Source organism: Meles meles, chromosome 5 (assembly GCF_922984935.1).
Source record: "Meles meles chromosome 5, mMelMel3.1 paternal haplotype, whole genome shotgun sequence".
Classification (NCBI taxonomy): Eukaryota; Metazoa; Chordata; class Mammalia; order Carnivora; family Mustelidae; genus Meles; species Meles meles.
The window spans coordinates 70,415,372-70,438,032 of record NC_060070.1 but is presented as its reverse complement, the minus strand read 5'-3'; the positions used below and the strand labels follow the sequence as shown (position 1 = coordinate 70,438,032).

The 22,661-nt window shown below is 36.8% G+C and overlaps 1 protein-coding gene and 1 non-coding gene across 2 annotated transcripts in view; both read right to left on the bottom strand.

The window, feature by feature from the left end:
- Window positions 1-22,661, bottom strand: part of MOXD1 (monooxygenase DBH like 1) — a 95,521-nt gene that overhangs the window by 33,026 nt on the left and 39,834 nt on the right. The gene's annotated exons all lie outside the window — the stretch shown is intronic.
- LOC123942863 lies at window positions 4,763-4,869 on the bottom strand. Its single transcript, XR_006818499.1, has one exon. It is a non-coding gene; the product is annotated as a U6 spliceosomal RNA (small nuclear RNA).

Here is a 22,661-nt window from a genome sequence, read left to right as displayed (position 1 = left end):
GTACTTCTGGCCTCTTGATCTGTGAGAGAATGAATTTTTGCTTTTTCAAGCTACCTGGCTTGTGGTCACTTACCATAGCATCCCTAGGAACTAATACATCCTTCACTCTCAATTTTTTTTTATCATAAACTAACAATTCACAGCTTTGTACACTTACACCTAGCTCATGATTGTCCCTGCATTGGTTTGAGACACAAACTTATTACAAATGCACATTGCTTCCCCTAACATGATTGACGTTAAATAATTCCATGTAGTTATTTAGTCTTAAGGCTATTTTACTTGATGAATATGCAAGTGCCCTTGAGAGAGTTAAAGAAGTTTTATTATCTAACAGCTAAGTATATGTGTATCTTACTTTAGTTTTTACTTTTGGAGGGTAAAAAGGGAGCGGGGCAGGGAGGGAGGGGGAATTCCCTTCTTGACTTGTCCAAGGATACTGAGTCAGTGTGAGGAAAAACAGGAGGTTATTAGAGCTCTTATGAGCAACTTTCCTATGCTTATTCTTCCAAGTCTACCCATTTAAGATGTTGCTTGTTGAAACATGAGTAGAACATAGCTTTCCAAAAACAACTTGCAATTCAACAAATTAAAAATTAAAACAAAAGGAGAGAGGTAATGGATGGAATGTGTAATGAGCTGGAAATTTGGTAAATCTCCATCACTTTTCTTCCTGCCCATTCATGTTCCTGGCACCGTGCTTTACATATCCACCCCAGGCATAGGTTGATGTCCATGGAAAAGCCAGTAAACCATCTCTGACAGAGGTTATCCAAAGGGCATCTGGCTCATAATGCTATGCAGCCTATGAAAACATTTCAGCCAGGACTAGCAGTATAGACAGAGGATTATAAATTCATGCTGATATGCTTATGGGACTATGGTAGGATAACAGATAGTATCTACCTGTCTTGCCCTCCTTATCCTCATCCCTAATGGGGAGATCTCATTTAGCATAATAAAATATTCAACTTATAAGAGACAACAAAATCGAGCAAGAAAATGGTATTATTGTCTCACAGGTAATCTACTCTGAAAAGGGTCAGAGTTCAAAGCACAACTTGACTTGCTGACATGGTGTCAAAGGGCCACAGCTTGAATGGACTTGGCAGTTAAAGCTCAGGAAGCGACAGTTAAGTGGAACAGAGATGAAGAGAAGGAATGAAGGGAAGAACCGAGGAAGAGGAGACTTCTGGGAAATAATGTACCCCCTACTGCAATCCTGATTTCCTTGGAAACTACCATCTTCATGTGTGTCCATGCCCTTTCAAGCTTAATTGACCAATTCAGGAATGGGTGCCCAACCCATCAATCTTTTCTTGGGACTTTGAAACTATGAAAAAGAACTTATCACCCGCCAGAAGTTGGACACTGTGAAAGAAGTCAGTGTGTAGTGAGATCCAATAAAGTTGGTGCAAAGGAAAATTCTAAGACAAGATGGTCTCAGCAGGGTTTGAATACTTAACTTTTTTCTGAGCCCAGCTGCATCTCTGCTATTCTCTGGCTTACTTCTTCAATCTTTCCTCTTATTTCATGAGTCGATTCCTTCCTATTTCCAAAACTAGTTCAAGTTGTGTTTCTTTTATTTGCAACCAAGAGTCTTGATTAAGAATCAAACACAAGTAAATATATATCATAAATTCATCAATTCCGTATGTGCATTTATACATGTAGTATCTCAAATTGTCCTTTTTTCGCTTATAACTTTTTGGCACATAAAACTATTTTGTTTGTTTTCATTTTACCCCTTTCATTTTATTTATAATTTTTAATCAAAGCTGGGCACATTAATAACAAAGTTCCTTCAATCAAGGCCCTCGAAAGCAAGATGGGAAATATAATCACCTCTATAAAATACACAAGTGTCTTTCTTGCTTACTGATTCCTGATATATTCCACATAGGTAGTTAGTATTAAGGCTGACTTATTTTTAAGGAATTTTTTAAGACTTGTTTACGTGTGACCAGGAAAATCCCAGTGAAGGCAGATATTAACTCCCTGAGTCACAACCCTTGTTTTAATGTTTTTCATATTCTCTCAGAGACTGTCACCTCTGTAACTTCCGGCCATACAGATGAGTCTGCCACCAGCATGGTAAAGCAGTCAACTACTCCATTTTCAACAGTCTCAAAGACTGGGACAGTCACTGTCTTGACAGCCATAGCAACATCTAAAATGGCAACACTGGGGGTCTCAGTCGAAAGGACTTTCATCACCTCAGTTTCATAAAACATACCCCAAAGCCACTGATGAGGACCATGACCACAACCCTCAACAGTTCAGTGACATTCGCTGCTTCATCAGTAACAAGTATGTATCAGAATTGACCCACGTTTTCTATGCTGAAAATAGGTGTGAAATGGTACATGGATGTCACTGCGTCATTCTGCAAAAATAGAAATGTAGACAATGACATCATATTAAGTTAATTGGCGGTATAGAGCCTACTATTCTTGCTCCTGTAGAAAATTAGTTTCCAACTTAATCAGGCCGAACAATGACTGTGAATAAGTGAAGTGTCCTACCAGGGAATTGTCCTTTAACATGATTTCAAGATGGGTCATGCCTTTAGCCCTGGACCCTCATTAGAGAATAGAATTAGGCAGCATCAGTCTATATGATTTCTAAACCAAATGACTAACTTGGTTTGCATTCATTTGTGCCATTAAGATATTTTCAAATGGTATTAGAATCAAATCACATGTGCAGTATCACTGTCATTGCTCATTTTTCTTTTGCGTTTGTTTGAAATATAATGCCCATGAGGGGCGCCTGGGTGGCTCAGTGGGTTAAGCCTCTGCCTTCGGCTTGGGTCATGATCTCAGGGTCCTGGGATCGAGCCCCACATCAGACTCTCTGCTTGGCAGGGAGCCTGCTTCCTCCTCTCTCTCTGCCTGCCTCTCTACCTACTTGTGATCCCCCTCTCTCTCTGTTAAATAAATAAAATAAAATCTTTTTTAAAAAATTAAAAAAATATATAATGCCTGTGAAACCATAAATTCAGAACCTTACCATTTTCTTAACTTATTCAAAGTGCTGTTCACCCTGAAAGCTAGTGATTACATTTATCAGAACAGTGGACTTTACGGTTTTTTTTTTCTGTGTGTTTTTACATGTTTCTACTCCACAAGTTTATTCCTACAATGTATGTTTGGAAATCAACTGTAATGTCTCAAGGGCTCTTGATGCAATAACACCAAAGTATTTTCAATTCCCAATTTATTCAAAAGGAGAAATCTCACTCGGCATCAGGGAAATACAAATCAAAACCACAATGAAATATCACCTCACACCAGTCAGAACGGCTAAAATTAACAAGTCAGGAAATGACAGATGCTGGTGAGGATGCGGAGAAAGGGGAACCCTCCTACACTGTTGGTGCGAATGCAAGCTGGTGCAACCACTCTGAAAAACAGCATGGAGGTTCCTCAAAATGTTGAAAATAGAACTACCCTATGACCCAGCAATTGCACTACTGGGTATATACCCTAAAGACACAAACGTAGTGATCCGAAGGGGAACGTGCACCTGAATGTTTATAGCAGCAATGTCTACAATAGCCAAACTATGGAAAGAACCTAGATGTCCATCAACAGATGAATGGATCAAGAAGATGTGGTATATATACACAATGGAATACTATGCAGCCATGAAAAGAAATGAAATCTTGCCATTTGCGACGACGTGGATGGAACTAGAGGGTATCATGCTTAGTGAAATAAGTCAATCGGAGAAAGACAACTATCATATGATCTCCCTGATATGAGGACGTGGAGATGCAACATGGCGGGTTAGGGGATAGGAGAAGAATAAATGAAATGAGATGGGATTGGGAGGGAGACAAACCATAAGTGACTCAATCTCACAAAACAAACTGAGGGTTGCTGGGGGAGGGGGGGGTTGAGAGAGGGGGAGTGGGGTTATGGACATTGGGGAGGGTATGTGCTATGGTGAGTGCTGTGAAGTGTGTAAACCTGGTGATTCACAGACCTGTACCCCTGGGGATAAAAATACATTATATGTTTATAAAAAAATAAGAAATAAATAAAAAATATTTTTAAAAAAAGAAAGAAAAATGAGAAATCTCAGTGAGAACTGTTTTTTTCTGATTGGATCTGGTTGCAAGATTCCAGCTGGGCTGTCCAGACTTATTGTTAAGGCATGAACTATTAAGAGGAATGGTAAGGAAAAAAAAAATTCCCCAACTCATGTTGCCCCTGAGGTTGTGGTAGAGGACCTAACAGCCTCACGAACACCTGCAGATGCTGGGGATGAAGCCCCAGGGCGAAGGGGGGAGGGATCCACTAAAGGAAGCGAGAGCCAGGCAGTGACTAGACACAAGGCAGGCTGGGGAGCAATTTTCTCCCGGGAGACTCTCTCTTCCTCCATTCAGCATTCTTACATAGAAATTCAGTTTTAGTTTATTATAATGTTATTTGAAAGCATTAAAGCATGTTTTTGTTTTATTTTGTTTTTGTCTAGTCACAGCAACTATTAATTCTCAAGAAAATATACTGTACCAAAATTTGATATTGGCAGCTTTGCTGGTATTGTATTAACACAGAGTTTTATCGATTCTTGACATTGGTGGCAGAATGCATCCTTCCAGAAGAGGCATTCAGTATAGGACCATGTGAGCTGTGATTGGCCAGGATGTTAATATTTCTGTATTTCTTTAAATGTCATGACAAAATACCAGAATGGGGCCATAGATTTACGAATTACATTCTTATTAATCCTCTATGCCCAAAGGAAATTGTTGAAAGATGTGGAACGCCTCACGGATTTGCATGTCATCCTTGCATGGGGGCTGTGCTTGTCTGCTCTGTATCGTTCCAATTTTAGTATATGTGCTACTGAAGTGAGCACTATTGAAACTATTTTAATTGGTGAATATGCAAAGTGTCCTTGAGAAATTTAAAATATCATGATTTATAGTCATTGATTTCTGAATGTGAAGCAATCAGGTATTTTGCCAAACACCTCAAGCATATAAACACAAAGCGGAAAATTGCTTTTAAGGAATTTTGCAATGGCATTCTTTTGTCCACTGTTCTTTGAATTTTTAATAGATTATCCATGAACTCTAAGGTAGCTTTTAGCCCTTTATTAACAAATATTAACATTCAGTTAACTGAGATATTCAATAAACTAGAGGTCACCTAGGTCCTCTAAGAAATGTTAAATTAATACCCAATTGGACAGCAAGGAGTAGTGGAAGACCTGGAGGTCAGGAGGCTGAGATCCCTTCTTGGCTGTGCCACCAAACAGTTGTGTGACATGACTGCGAGCAAGTCACAGCGCACGAGCTTTCTTTCGACCAGACTCTAACGCTCTAGTCTATGTATAGACAAATAGCAGTATTTCTGAAGCAAGAGACACCCTGTAGGTGCTCAGAGAATGATGTATTTTTATTGTATGTTGGATTCTGGGTTCTAGATACATTTTTAATATTGGGCCCGAGGAGATAACAAACAAATCTATAGAAGCAATCCATTCACAAATGCCAGTATTTTGAAATCTAATTTTAAGACTTTTATGTTACAAATATTCAGGCCAAAAAAAAATATTGCCCCAGTCACATGTTTTATTGCAAAATATGTAATCATATGAAATATATATTTATATATACCATATCAATTTATTTAGGACTTGATTTTCAGATTTGTATGTATAAGACAGTATTTTCTCTATAGAGGTCTTTTTCTGAAATGTGATCTCCCTCTTTGACATTTCTTATATGTATTTATGCACAGTTTTGAATACAAATTTTCCTTACCATTTTGCTCTGAAAATCTTTTCTCTCAGAGATGTCCTTCATTCATTCATTCATTCACTCAACTAATAAACTAATTAACAATGACTCTCAGATGCCAAGAAGTAAACAAAGATGCATCAAATATGAATCTGTCACACAGTTTATATTTTAGAAAGAGAATAGAAGTTATATTCCATAGAAGTTAAGAGCAGAGAATTATAACTTTTAGTTGCCTTCCCACATCAATTCCCCCAGAAGACTTTTCTATCAGAGTCCTAAATTTTTTAGCCACACCATTTGGCTAAGAATGATTCCCACTTCCCATAAGTGGTCTAAAGCCATCTATGTGATACCACCTTGAAATGATCTTAAATTGGTCAAATCACAGGAACTTTTACATGGTCCTCCCAAATTTTAAAGAAATATGAAAGAAAAAGTTCTTTCCCCCAAATATGAAAGAAAAAGTTCTATTTCAGAAGTTTGGGCTGCAATTTTTCTATCATAAGGGAATAGAGCCTAAGGATGAGGACCACACAATGTTAAAGGCAAAGCTCAAAATGAAGCTGTAGCTCTTGAAACATCATAAATCTCTGGACTATGGGATTTGCTTGAAATAAACCCAAGCAACATTCAGTTGAAACAAAAATGAGTTCAATGTTGATAGTTATTATCAAGGACAATTGTTTCCTTCATCCATCTTTTGTCTTTCCCCTCTTTACACTACCCAAATCTGGATGAAGTCAGAAGCTTTGTTAATTCAGACTTCTGAAAAACACAAAAAGAAGTTCCCAGAATAATTAGTAGTTGGGTTCCATACTGTGTTTGAAAAACCACATTTTTTTTTCATGAGAACACTGAATATTTAGAACAACGCCAAAGCAGTATGACTCATCCTAATTTATCTTTCTCATCTTCAAAATGTTTTTCAAATTACTGTCTAGGCACAGCATCTACCCTAGTCCACACTTCCATACATCCCACCTGAAATACACCAATAGCCACTTGCTTGTCTTCCTAGATGCTTAGGAGGTTGCTTTCTGGACAATGCTCCCTCTCCCAACTAATCTTTCCAAGTCAATTTTCATCTTGTTAATCTAACTGATAATGAATGGTCAATGGCTCCACGCCACCCAACCTGCAGCTGATGAAGTCCACACTTGTATTTCTGACGTTCAGAATATTACATGGCTTGCTGCACGTGAACTACACGGTCCCATATGCACGAATGCCCAGCCACAGGAATCCCTTCCTACTCCACACCATGTCCTTCTTCCCTCCATGGTTTCGTTCAGTGTTTATTCCATCAAATATGTCCTCCTAGCCACTGTTGAAAGTCCAGGTGTGGGGGCATCTGGGTGGCTCAGTTGGTTAATCGTCTGCTTTCAGCTTAGGTCATGATCCCAGGGTCCTGGGATGGAGCCCCACACTGGGCTCCCTGTTGAGCAGAGAGTCTGCTACTCCCTCCACCCTTCCCCCTTCTTGTGCTGGCGCGTGCTCTCTCTCTAATATACAAATAAATTAAAAAAAAAAAAAAGAAAGAAATGCTAGCTTTTGTTTCCCCTGGATGCCTTCTATGATTATTTTGGCACACATTTGCCTTGTTTCCCTAAGCTTCTTTCAGGAGGTAGGGCTATGCATTAGCATAATACAAAGACTTAGTTTGGAATTCAACATCCGGTCCTTAAGAGCTGTGTGAACTGAGACAGACAACTTATCTTCAGAAACTCAGTTTTTTTACTTACAAAATGAAAATACAAATCAACTTTCTTTAGTTCAAAGGTAAAAAGGAGAAAATATGTCTAGGATATCATAATTTGTATCAAGCAGTTGAAAACTACACTCAGTTCTGTACAACTTAGCACATGTATCTTTTTTTAATTGGATGCAATTATTGCATACATGAGAGCCTTTCTCCTTCATTGGAGCAGTGAGTCTGTTTTGCCACCTGCTGACAATTCATTATGTGGAGGAGACTTCTTCAAGGCCTTTATTATTTGTTGTAATTAAAATAAAACTCAAGACTAAATCTTGCTGGCCATTTTTTTAGTATGCTATTGCTTACATCTTTATGAGTACGAGCTGTTTTTAAATGGTAAATTGAACTGTTTTCCAGGTTAATCTGCATTTTAAACCCTGGCAATTTGTGGGATTGAAAATTCACGTAAAGTAGATATGATTTTACTGTTTCATACTACAGAATATGGCTCAGAGAACTTTCCCCCACAATTTTATTAGTCAACACATGCCTTCCAATGCAGCAATATGTATATCAAAGGTTTGAGTATATATGGAATTCTGCCAATCCGATGTAGAGCAGAGACACACATGCATATCAACACATTTTATGGAGTATAAGAATGCAGGAAGGAGGAGCTTCTCATAGGAACATAATTTGACATCCCAGCATAAGGGAGGCAGATTTATGCAATAAAATACATAGACACTACAACTTTATTTTGTGTGACCCAACTCTTATCCTGGAGAAGTGAATTAAAGGTTAATAGAGGGGGCACCTGGGTGGTTCAGTGGGTTAAGCCTCTGCCTTCAGGTCTTGGGATCGAGTCCTCTCAGGGTCCTGAGATTGAGTCCCACATTGGGCTCTCTGTTCATCAGGGAGCCTGCTTCCTCCTCTCTCTCTTTCTCTCTCTCTGCCTGCCTCTCCGCCTACTTGTGATCTCTGTCTGTCAAATAAATAAATAAAAATCTTTTTTAAAAAAAGTTAATAGAGGAAAGAATTAGAAGCAGCATTCAGCTGAGCAAAGGTAAATAAACATTAAACTACCAAAACAATGATAAAAATCATTGCAATATTTATGTCAAGTAAAGGGCTAGATACTTTACATAGTGAGAAGGCAGCCATGATCCCTGAGTCACAAGATGTCAGGGTAAAACCTACCTTGCTAGCACCTTGATCTTAGACTTCTCAGCTTCCAGAACTATGAGACACAAACGTCTGCAGTTTAAGGCTTCTAGTCTATGGAACTTTGCTATGGCCACCCAAGCAGATGAATACGGACAGACAGTTTGTAAATGGCATAAAGTTGAAAATAATTTAATGTTGCTCTCTATTCAATTATATGAAATTTAGACAATGGACTACCACACAATCATAAAAGAGTAATATAGTTCTACACACACTGTAGTGGAAATTTTCCAGGACATACAATTAAATGTAAAAAGCAAGTGTCAAAATATATAAGGTAATCCCATTGAGGTCTAAAAATAAAAGCAGGAAAAACTACATATACATATAAAGAGAGAGGGATGAAAATATACACAGAAGAAGACATAAAGGGATATGATTACCTACATATAGAGAATTTCAGAAAGATACAAGAAAATATTAATTTGGTTTACAGAAAGTAGACCGTGAATGGGAGAACTTAGAGCGTTTTGCTTTTCACTTCATGTGCTTCTGTATTTGCATTTTTACAGTGAACAAATGTTAATTTTATAACATGTTTTTTAAATTCTGGTTTAATCATTTACTAGCTAAATGTCCCTGAGAGGTTAATTAACATGTGAGGCTCTATCTCCTACCCTGCAAGGTGATCATGACAACTACATGAGACCTTGGAAAACGCCTCACAGTGCATGGTGTAGAAAAAGCATTCATTAAATGCTAGTTTTCATACTTCCCATGCATAATCTATCTATGATATTCCATATGTATTATATGTATGCCATGTTTAGTTATATATTATATGATTATGCTTAATCATATAAGTACAAAGTCTCTAAAAACCTTCAAAATTGTTTCTTTCCCCACACAATGCAAAAAAAGATCTATTTCCTCTCATAACATTTTAAATTAAAATTTATTATTTAGAGAACAACATGCTGATCTTCTGAAAACCCAATTACATCTTCTAAGTTTTTAGGCTCTTAGAAAAACTAATGAAGTTTTCTACCCCACACCCATTGTCAAGACTTCACAGCCCAGTGGCAGATGTCAGTGTATGTGACTCACCCCTGAGCAGTCACAGCTCCTGCTGGGAGGGTCCTAGTAAAGACACTGAGAGCTTCCTTGGTTCTGCAGCAAATGTTTTCTGTCTCTCTGGGATGTTTTCCTTTTTGGTCTCCTTTGAAGTAACAGTTGCTAGTCTGCTTTTTGTTGTTGTTGTTGCTGTTGTGCATTTTTAAATTTTATTTTACAGTTTAAAGGCCTAATAATTCCATCCATGAAAGGACGGAATTCAATTACTAACAGATGATCCTCATGATAAAGTTCCACAACCCCAAATTCGAAGAAAAACAACTTCGTTTTTCATTACTCCAATACAGCTTACATATAAAAATAACCAATCTAATGGTGTATATTTTAAAACTAACTTTTAAAAACTTCTTTTCACATCCTGAAAGGTCTAGTACTTGTGTTTATATGTAATTTATCATGATAATTTTGGCAGTTCTAAATACAGACTATTATCTTAACATTTATCATAATTTAAGGGTTATATTTCCTGAAGAAATTTAATAAATGAGCCATCTTTTTTTTTTCTCCTAAGAGTAGGGAAATAGTCATTGAATGACATTTTTTATTCCTTCAGGCAGTTTAAAGATTAGATCTAACTGTAGGCAAAACACATTAACATTGCCTCATGCAGAGTTCTATGTTGGCTTTTATCCAGAGATCTAGAATTCACTGCTCTTTAAATTTAAGTTAAAATCAAATGTAAAGTACATTCTGTTTTATCTTATAATGAAAAGAGAAACTGATGTTAAGTGCTTTTTGTCTAAGATATAAAATACCATTGCTTTAGAAGAGATAATAATTGCAGGTGTTCAAATCCTTATTTTCTTGGATTTTGGCCCTCTCCATGAAGTGTCTACAAGTAACACAGCAGAACTGCTCAGTTCGGCCCTTAAATTAGATACATGATCCACAGTGCCACACATAGTCCAACTTCATTTGTCTGGGGGGTAAGATAGATTTTCTGAGCATTGTTTACCACTCGCCATCATGGACTTGAGTCTAGATTCAAATCAAGAATTCAACAAACACTCACTATGCACCACTCTTAGAAACTGTGCCCAGGGCTGAAAATCCAAGGATGAGTATGGCACAGCGGGGAGGGCCTTCCATTCTCTGGTCAGGCAAAAAAAATGAGTCCCATAGAGAACACGTGGGATCTATGGCATCAGCACCAGCTACCACTTAACAAATTTCTACCTGTACCAGGCCCATGACATGTAATACATTTCATTTCACTTTGTCTTCACACAATCTGGAGACAGGTGTTACTGTTTTCGGTTTACAGATGAGGAAACTGAGGTAGAGTTAAGTAAACTGAACAGATTGGCCCAGCTGCTGAGTAGCAGGATTGGGCGGCACTCAGGGCTGACCATTCAGTCCCACGCTCTGAGTAACCGTGCTTGCCCCCTTTCTGATCTGAACAGGCTGTGGTGCGGGTATGAAACAGGAGTTAGGCTTAGAAAAGGAATTAAAATAAGCTCAAAATAATTTTGTACTTTCATGTTACAGTATGTTTCAAAGAGCCATTTGATTATTTGTTTGTTTAAAATTTATTTATTTTAGACAGAGCACGCTTGAGCAGGGAGGGGAGTCGGGGTGCAGAGGGAAAGGGATAGAGACAGAATCCTGAAGCAGACTCCCCACTGAGCACGGAGCACAAGGACGGGGGCTCAATCCCACAACCCTGAGATCACGACCTGAGCTGAAATCAAGAGTCGGGCGCTTAACCGACTGAGCTACCCTGGCACCTGAAAAAGCCATTTGATCTTTTAAATCAAGTTCTGCCCTCTTGTTATGAAAAGATATGATAAAAAAATGAAAAAGGCTATGAAAATGAAAAATGAAAAATGCTTGACCTCACACAATAGGATTAACCATCAGTACAATACAATTACAAAATAGAGTCTTTTGTACTTCAAGAAAGTTAAGTGAAGAAATCAATACAAGTGGATGGCTTTTGTAATTACGGTTCCTCTCTAGTTGTCTGTGTTTAAACATGAGGCCTCCTTTAAAAGAAGTTCTCATTTTTAGGGCAATTCCATGAAGAGAAGACAACAAACTGAAGTGTGCTCAGGCTAGGACTTGACTTCAACACTGGTCTTCTGTGGTTGAACCTCCACTCTAGGCAGATAACCCCCCATGAAGACTTTGCTTAGCTTAGTAAACAGGTTCATACTGAAGTCAGCTTTTCAACACTCTTAAGTCTCCTGCTGCCTTCCAGCTATTTCAGTAAATAAGTCTCCTCAAAATGCAGGTCTCTGGAAAGCAAAGCCACTGTTTGAGGTTATATGTTTGCTTGCTTACTTTAGAAAGTTTATATATAGGAAAATAATACATTATTTGTATAAAAACCACCCAGAATTAGTTAACATCTTGTCATTTCTACTTTATTAGTTATCTTTGCCCCCACTTGATCTAGCACATATCTCTGTTCCCATTAGATACTCATGGTGACCTGAATTGCCAAAGTGACCATCAAGGTGGCTGCCAAGTACACACACAGGTTGTTAGTCTTAACAGGTCTGATGTGCTTTTTTTCTTAAAAATGCTAGCCACCCCTTTTAAGTAAAACTTAAAATAACTTTTGCAATTAATACTTTTTATCAGAGTTTAAATATTCACAGCTTTGTAGTTATAGAAATCACATTAAAATGGATCTATTTATGAAGATAACATAAAAAGCATGGGTGATTTATTCCACATTTTTCTTAATAAGATAAAAGCCACACCCAATTTAAATGTCATAGTTTATGACCAGCATAGATATTCAAAGAGAATTTTGCAAGTTTCAGAAATGTGGCCAACCTCTTCTCTTGGCAGTGGAAAGAAGAAACCCAAAAAGGATCTGATAAATTGAGTTATAATAATAGTTCCAAAAGAGAACTCATCATCTTCACTCCCCCCATGAACCATCACTTCTTTCAGATTTGTTTAAAACTCCTAACCCCAAACATCAAGCAAGTTGGGAGGGTCCACAGCAACCCTCGAGAGCATTCTCTCCTTATTTCCAAGGCCACTACCCAACTGAGGCTGCTTTTCCCTCTCACATACTTTGTCCCAACATGTCCAGGCTATACTCCTGGCTCTAATCTTCTATATTCTAAAATCTCTATGATAAATCATGCCATTGTCCAATTGAAACCCAATAGTCCCTCTTCGCCTCAAAAGAAACTCCCCTTTTGGCTTACAATTCATGCTCTCTGTGGTCCTATCACGAGTTCTCCAAACATTACCAGGAATACCTGTTCTCTGTGTCTTTGGTCATGGCATTCCAGCCTTCTCATCCTGAATCTGGCAAAACTGAATTGCATCCATTGGAACTCGAGCTTCTAGTAAGAGAACTAAATGTTCAGAACAACCCTCAGATGGAAGACATCTGGATTCCCAAAACTTTAAAAAAAAAACGTGTCTTGAAATGTATTGATTAGCTCAGTAAGAAATTAAGGAAGATTTCCCAAAGGTAAAAGAAAAAGAATATAAAGTCAAAATCAGAGTGAGAAAAACAGAATTCAGGGATCCTGTGGGACCATATGTCATACTATGATCCTGGAGTCTCCTAGAATAATGGTCACAGGACAGGATAATCAAATGATGTGGGACTGAACTTGACATACCTTGACATACACCTCTTCCCCCTGTATCCTTCACTTAAAAATAGAAACTAAACTCTCTAATCTCATACTAATGCAGTAAAATGGTGGACTAGAAAAAAATCTGCTAACAAAGGCAGCCAATGAAAACACTTGTCTGTCTCTGCTACAGTTCCTGATTATTATGGACCAAATGTTTTTTTTGTACGCTACCCCCCACACCCCCTTCCTTCCCTCCCCCAGCTTCAAATTTATATGTTGAAGCCTTAACTTGTAATGAGATGGTACTTGAAGATGGGGTCTTTGGGAGGTAATTAGAGTTGAGTGAGGTCATGAGGGTGGGGCCCTTATGATGGGATTAATACCCCAATAAGACACACCAGAGAGCATGCTGCCCTCCCTCTCCTCACCCCATGCTTATGCAAAGAAGAGGTCATATGAGCACACAGTGAAATGGCAGCTGTCTACATGCTGATGAGGCCATGAGAGGAGGCCTCAGAATGAAACGTACCTGCCAGTACCTTGATCTTGGCCTCCATTATTGTGAGAAATAAATTTCTGTTGTTTACCTATCTATGGCATTTTGTTATGGTAGCCTGAGCTGACTAAGACATGGGTAGAAGAAAATAATAACAATATTCTTCCTTAGAGATGTGTAAACAGAGGTCCACTCTCATGGGACAGCAGGATTCAAATTTATAGTCCTGTATGTTTAGGGAAATTCCAAACCAAGAACATAAAGGATCCCTCATGGGTCGCCATCCCCTGGCACTGGCAAAAGCAAACACAAATATGATACTTCTTGGAGGGAGCATCCTTTCATCCTGTACCTTGTGATTTCCATGGATTACATTAACATGGCAAACTTAACAAACACTTGGGGAAACATACTATCCACAACATATTTAGATTCCCAAGGACTGGAGTCATTGGAATTATTAAGCATAAAATAGAAAATAATTATATTTATTTCATTTTTAAAATGTTACTTAGTATATTTAAATGTTTTAAAAAATAAAAGATGGAAAGATGAGCAAGAAAAAGATTAAATCAGCATATTTTAAAAAGGACAAAATAGAATTTCTAGAAATAAACAAAAAATTGAAATTGAAAACTCTATGGATGAGTTAAATAGCATATTAAAAAACAAAAAACAAAAACCAAACAATTTAAGGAACAAATACTGAATGTGAAAATATCATTTTGACCTCAAACTTCTCCAAGACAACACTTTTTTTCACTTTTATTAAGGTATAATTTGACATACACTAAGGTGCATACATTTAAAGTATAAAATTTGTTAAATTTTGACACACTGACATATTCATAGAGCCAGCACCAAATTGAGATAATGCATATACACATCATCCCCAAAAGTTTCCACACACTCCTTGGCAATCCCTCATTGTCTTCCCTCCTTTCTTCATGCTTATTTCAGAAAACTGATCAATGGCTTCATGTCACTATAGATGACTTGTATTTTTTTTTAGAATATTATAAAAAATAGAATCTTATTATATGTACTCATTTTTTTCTGGCTTCTTTCACTCAGTGTAATTATTTTCAGATGAATCTATATTGGTTTTATGTAGCAATGGTTCATTCTCTTAAATTGCAGAGTAGTAGACCATTGTATTTATGTACCACAATTTGTTTATCTGGTCATTTATTAACATACATTTAGATTGTTTCTATTTCTTGGCTGTTATAAGGAAAGTTGGTATGAACACGCTTTTATGAGTCTTTGTGTGGCCATATGCTTCCATTACTCTTAGCCTTTAGCTAATAGCAGAATAGCCAGAATATATGATAATGTATGTTTAATGATTTGAGAAACTGCCAGATGATTTTTCAAAGTGGTTGCACCACTTTTTATTCCCATCTGTAGTATATTAGAGTTCCAGTTACTCCCCACCTTAACAACTCTTTAATTTTTATATGGCAATTCACATAGGTGGCATCCCAGTATGGTTTTAATTTGAAATTTCTTAATAAGAAATGATGTTGAGCATTGTATCAAGGTAGTGGACATCAGGCAGAGAAGGGGAGTGATCTCTGAAAATGAAATCAGTCCTATGATTTCCTCAGACGACTGTCTGGAGAGTTTCTAGGCTATTGCATAGAAAATTGAAACTCAGGCAGAACTTGGCATTCTTGAGTTGAGAAGATCAAATTGGGAGTCCAAAGAGGCCAAGTACGTTACAGTTCACAGAATATAACATGGGAGAGGAGAGAGGTGCATAGGGAGATAACTCAGGACATCTACATTAGGTCTACCTCAAGTACATTACTGAGCACTGATTCTCTTACACAGGTATAAAATGACCCTAAAAAATCCTCCCCAAGACCAGATGAAAATTATTCTAAAATATTAGATGAAACAATGACAGAAATATCACAATGCAGAGAATAGAGCCTTTCCCCAATAGTGAAAATCTTGAAAGGAAAATCTTGTCATTCACACAGTATTAGGTAAAGTACCCAGAAGGGTTTGCCTTGCAGTGGGTAAAATGAGTATCTAACGAAGCTGAAATACACGATCCAAAAGTCCTGATTTCAAGTAACTTAACTACATCCCAGAACAAAACTCAAAAATATTTCTAGAAATATAGATATATCCATCATACAGTAAGGTAAATTAAAATGTCTCATATCCAAGCAAACATTACTAGTCATATAAAGAGTCAGAAAAATAAAACCCCTATGACAAAATTCAAACAAACTAACCAAACTCATGCAAATGATAGAAATAGTAGACAGGGACATTAAGACATGTGTTATAACTATTATTCATATGTTCCAGAAGATAGGTCAAAGAATACGTTAAGTACAGACATGCTGGATTAGATATTTTTAAAATATTCAAATCTAACTTTCAGAGATTAAAACTACAACTATTAAGGTGAGAAATACAGTGTATATTATTAAGAGCAGATTAGATAATAAAAAAGAAAAGATAGCCAAATTTGAAGATAGAGTAATAAAACTATCCAAAATAAAAACAGACTAAGAAAATGAATTTTAAGCAAGATATAGGACAACTAGAAGCAGCCTGATATACTAACAATTGGAGTCACAGTAAGAGGGGAGTGACACTATAACTAACAGTGTAACAAAAGGTTAAAGACTCAGTACTTTCACCCTAAGGGAAGGAACAAGCAAGGAATCCACTCTCACCATATCTATTCCTCATTACAGTGGATGTTTATACAGTCCAATGCAGATAAAATTGTTATTTATTTATTTATTATTTTTAAAGATTTTATTTATTTGAGAGTGAGAGAGAGAGAGCATGAGGGAGAGGAGCAGGGGCAGAAAGAGAAACAGACTCCCCCGCCTGAGAGGGGAGCCCAATGTGAGGCTCAATCCCAGGACTCCAGGATCATGACCTGAGCAGAAAGCAGACACTTAACTGACTGAGCCACCCATACATCCCCAGATGAATTTTTAAAAGAGGGAAGAAAAGGCATCAAATCAGAAAGAAAGAAGTGAAATTCTCTTTATTCTGAACCGGCATGATGATCCATGCAGAAAATCCAACTGAATTCTAACAATTCAGCAAGAAGTAATAGGTGAGTTTGGCATTTTTAAGGGACACAAGATTCATATATAAAAATCATTTGTGGGGCACCTGGGTGGCTCAGTGGGTTGAATATTAAAAAACAAAAAACATTCAGGTCATGGTCTCAGGGCCCTAGGATAGAGCCAGGCATGGGGCTCTCTGCTCAGCAGGGAGCCTGCTTTCCCCTCTCTCTCTGCCTGCCTCTCTGCCTACTTGTGATCTCTCTCTGTCAAATAAATGAATAAAATCTTTAAAAAAAATCATTTATATCATTGGTAAAAATCCTAAAATGAAATTTGGAGGTCAATGTCATCTAAAAAATATTAGATACTTAGGAATAAATTTGACAAAATTGTATAAGACCTTTGCACTAAAAACTAAAAACACTGTTTAGGGAAATCAAATAAAATATGTGTGACCTAGAATTAGGAAAAATTTCTTAGTCACAACACTAAAAGTGTCATCATTAAAAAAAACATAGACTGGGCTTTACCAAAATTAAGAAATTCTTTTCTTCAGAAACACTGTTAAGTGAGAAAAGACAAACCACAGACTAAGACAAAATATTTGCAAATCAAATATGTGGTAAACGAATTGTATCCAGGATATTAAAGTATACTCAAGTTTCAATAAGAAAACTTTATTCTTTTATTCTTCTCCTATCCCCCTACCCCCCCACCCCGGGATTGGGAGGGAGACAAACCATAAATGACTCTTAATCTCACAAAACAAACTGGGGGTTGCTGGGGGGAGGTGGGATTGGGAGAGGGGGAGGGGGCTATGGACATTGTGGAGGGTAAGTGCTATCGTGAGTGCTGTGAAGTGTGTAAACCTGGCAATTCACAGACCTGTACCCCTGGGGATAAAAATACATTATATGTTTATTAAAAAAAAAAAAAATTGGAAGGGGAGGCGAACCATAAGAGACTATGGACTCTGAAAAACAACCTGAGGGTTTTGAAGGGTCAGGGGTGGGAGGTTGGGGGAACAGGTGGTGGGTAACGGGGAGGGCACGTTTTGCATGGAGCACTGGGTGTTGTGCAAAAAGAATGAATACTGTTACGCTGAAAAAATAAATAAAATGGAAAAAAAAAAGAAAACTTTAAAAATGGACAAAGATTTGAAGAGGCAGTTCACCAAAGAAAATATAGGAATGGTAAATTAGCACATGAAAAAGATGTTCAGCAGCCTTGGTTATTAGGGAAATGCAGATTCAAACCACAACGAGATACAACTATTAGAATGGTTAAGAGTTAAAAGTGATGATTCCAAGTGATGGTAAGGAAGTGGTGTACCTGAAACAGTCAGACCTTGTTGCTGTGAATATAAAATATATAATTATACATATATTTATATATATGTATAAATATATACATATATTTATATATATAAATATAAAATAAAATAGTGTAACACAGAGGAAAACAATCTGATGGCTCTTAAAAATAACAAACATATTGCATACCATATGACCCAGAACTTCCACTCTTAGATATACGTCCAAAGAAATGATAACAAATGTTCATAGAAGCTTTATTTGTCATCGTCCCCAAATGAAAACAACACAAATACCCATCAAGTGAATATAGATACACCAATTGTGCAATATCCATACAAAGGAATGCTATCCAGCAATAAAAAGAACAACTATTATAAAAACTGTCTTGTAGCTAGGTTAAAACTGTTTCTTGGGGAAGAGTAATGGTGTGCCAGCTCCACAGCCAGGACTCAAACGGCCTTAGAGTTTCTATTTTCTCACTTAGACTCTTGCCCCACCATCAGAACAAGCTCAATTTAGACTTCTGGAGACTATGACACATACTATTAAGAAGACCCCACTTCCCATCTGAGGCCTCCTAGACCAGCCTGCAAAGAGTTGACTCTCCACCCTAGGAGAAAGCCTGCCCACATAAGACAGGCTGTTTACAGACTTAGGAGTAAGTAAAGCAATAAGTAAGCAGAAGAACCCCTTGGTTCATCTATAAACTACGATAAATGTGTATTTACTTAAAGTCCTTGAATTTGGGGATGGTTTGGTGCACAGAACTAGCTGATACAAAATGAATAAAAAACTCTGGGATATTCAGATAATGAAACTCTACCAAAAAAAATGAATATGAACCCATTATTTTCTACCCAAAAAAGCATGGCTGACTCACATATCACACTGAGCAAAAGAAGGTAGGCACAAAAAAGTCTATAGCTCATAAAGTTCAAAACAGGAGAAAATAATCAAAGTCAGAAGAGTGGTTATGTCCCGAGAGAGGTAGTACCTGGAAGAGGTCTTGGGGCCACTTTTGGTGGACCATTAGTGTTCCATTTCTTGATCTTAATTCTGATTCCATGAGTTAGTTCACCTTATGAAAATCCAATGAGTTGTATACTAGCGTTTGTGAATTTTTAATGTATGTAATTCAATAAAAGGATTTTTTTAATGAATTGATTGATCAACCAATTCACTGAAGGGGAAATATAAATAAAAAGAGCATCAGTCTCACTGGTAGTCTGAGAAAAACAAGTTGAAACAAACATAAATATCAGTTTTCACCTATCAGGAGCCAATAAATTTTTCTAAAAGACTGCAATACTCAGTCTTGAGACGGAATGAGGAAATATGCACACATTGCAGTGTGTGAATTTTAGAAAGCAATCTGACAAATATGTTAAAATTGGGAATGCCTATAAGCTTAACTCCATGTATTTAGGAATATCTCCTACATAAATGAAATCCCTAAGGACATACATAAACGAATATTTATTAAAACTTTGTTTATAGCAGCAAAAAAATTAAGTTCATTTCAAATGTGAATCCAACTGTAAATGGCTGCAAAAATTGTGGTTTATGCGTGTTAGGGGATTTCATTGTGCAAATATTAAAATAAATGCATTATTATATTTGACTTGCAATGATATGGGTAATAACTTGAAAGGGCAAATTTCAAAGCACTATGTACAGTAATCCTCCTTTCTTTAAAAAAGAAAGGGTGATTAACTCGATAAGATCCTATGTAATTTTGTGTTTTCTTGAACATAAAGTTAAAGAAGGACACAAATAAATGGTTACCTCCAAACTGGAATTTGGAGAAAGGAGGACATCACCACTATTATACACTTCATTTTTTTCTTGTCGTAACAAATATATGTTACATTAAAAATGAAACAAATACACATTAGATAATACTTTTTGATTAATTCCCAGCATTTAAATTTAAAAAAAAGGAACATCGAGTCCCTTAATTAAATGCAGTTTTCAAACCTTATGTCACCTCAGTGCAGGTAGACACAGACTTCATACAAAATTGATTTAAAAAGGAGAAAAAAACCTAAGCATTCTCTCTTTAAAAAAAGAAACAATTATTTATTTATTTGTCAAGAAAGAGAGCACAGCAGGGAGAGAAGCAGGCAGAGGGAGAAGCAGATTACCCCCTTGAGCAGGGAGCCCGATGTGGGACTTGATCCCAAGACCCTGGGATCCTGACCTGAGCAGAAGGCAGATGCTTAACCGACTGAGCCACCCAGGTGCCCCCAAGCATTCTCTTACAAAACAGTGTACAGTACAAACTTTCAAAAAATGAAGGATAAAAATTTAACTTTTGTGATCTCTTTTCAGGATCATTAAAAGAGCACCTCATATCACACATGAATTTTATAAGACTATTAATTCAAGCTGAAAAACAAATAGATCATTGCCTAAAATATCTTTTAGCAACTTGGAATAAATATACTTTGAAATACTGTGACTGAACCAACAATCTGTTGGAAAAAAATTTTTTTGCTATATGAGTGGAAAATATTACTCAGTACTGACATTTCCTGTTTATCATTAAAAAAAAAAAGAACTTAGTTCTCTAACCTTGCAAATTTAATTCAGTTGTAAATCTTACAACTTCTTGCAATAAAAGCTTGCCTTACGTAACAAATAAAATGTATCTGGAAGGCTCATTCTTAAAAGAACTAAGATTTATCTTTAAAGTGAATAGAGAAATAAAAAGCAAAGATAGTAGAAATAGAGAAAGACAAGTTATAAAGAACTAACATACCATATGAAATCCAGTTGGATATAAACAAATATATTTCAAGGCTTTCCCTTTTTAATGCCTCAAAAAAGTCAATGAAATCAAAATGAGTTTCACAACTGCTCTAAATTACTGGATAATTACATCTAAGTAATATAAAGCTTTCCCAAAGCTCTAAAAATTATTTCATTATAGATTATTAAAAGATGACTACAGAAAAGGATACAAATCTTCAATATATTTTTTTACTTTAAAATTGTTTTATATTTCATATGTTGAAAAAGAAATGTAGCAATTTGGAATTTATGACCTAAATTTGAATTTCAGTTTCAATTAATTAACTGGATGAGAAAAGCAGACTTTTCTTGCTTGACTTCATTTTCTCCAACAACTACATAAAATGTTGCCCAAGCAAACAGAATAGGTAGTGTACAAGTAAACAAAAGTGACAGTAGAAGGACAGTATTTCACACCCACCATGCTTCAGGTGCTTTATAAAAATCTTTGGATAATTTTCCAAGCAATCTTGTGAACAGGTGTGAACATTTTGCCGGTGAAGAAATTGATATTCATAGTTCTGTTTAAATTACTCAAGATCATATAAGTGGTAAATGAGCCAGGATTTGAAACCAGCTCTAAGTGACCAGGAAGACAGGGATCTCCAAATTTAGACTCATATAAAGTAAATCCATTGGCAAGTTCCCATCACTAGACTAAGTGAATGATATCCTTTTTTAAAAAAAGATTTTATTTATTTATTTGACAGAGGGAGTGACAGAGCACAAAAAATGGGGTGGCAGAGGACAGAGGGAGAAGCAGGTTCCCCATTGAGCAGGGAGCTCGAAGTGGGGTTCAATCCCAGGACCCTGGGATCATGACCTGAGCCAAAAGCAGGTGCTTAACTGACTGAGCCACCCAGGTGTGCCCCTAAGTGATGTCTTATAATAGCTCTGTGACATCAGGCAGAATATCTATTTTTTCTGAGCCTCAACTTCATAATCAGCAAAATGGCATAAGTAAGAAATAAAGCACAATGTCTGTTACCCAATGGATAAGCAACAAATAATTTCTCTTCTAAAATTTCTATTTATTTATTTTAGAGAGACAGCATGTGCATGAGCGGGAGGGGCAGACAGAGAGGGAGAGAGAATCTTAAGCAGACTCCCTGCTGAGCGTGGGGCTTGATCTCATGACCCTGAGCTGAAATGACGGGTTGGCCGCTTAACAGACTGAGCCGCCTAAGGAGCCCCTAAAATTCAATATTTTTAAAGCACTTTCAGAGTAATTTTGAGAATATAGGAATTGTTATTTTCATTCTACATATGGGTATATAGTGTTACCAAGATCACAAAGGGTAGGAGAAAATCCCTGGAGCATCTTCAAATAATAGGCCATGCTACTGACAGTGGTGAAACACCAGTGTTCAGTTTCCATCCAAAAGGAGTGCTTTTGCCTTTAAGTCACGAAGTTAAAATAGCTACCATGGCAAAAATATCCCAATTTCATTTATAAAGATGATTTTAGAAAGTGGAAAGTTTTAATAGTTACAATAATGATGACCTAAACTTGAATCCTGGTTTCAGTTAACTAACCAGATGAGAAAAGCAGCTTTTTTCACTAGACTTCATTTTCTGCAAAATAAATGTTTTCAAATGGTAAGGGATACAATTTAATGGCTGCGATCTGTTTTCAGGGCATATCATATCACATATGAATTTCATGTGACTATTAACTCAAGCTGAAGAAGAAATAAATTACT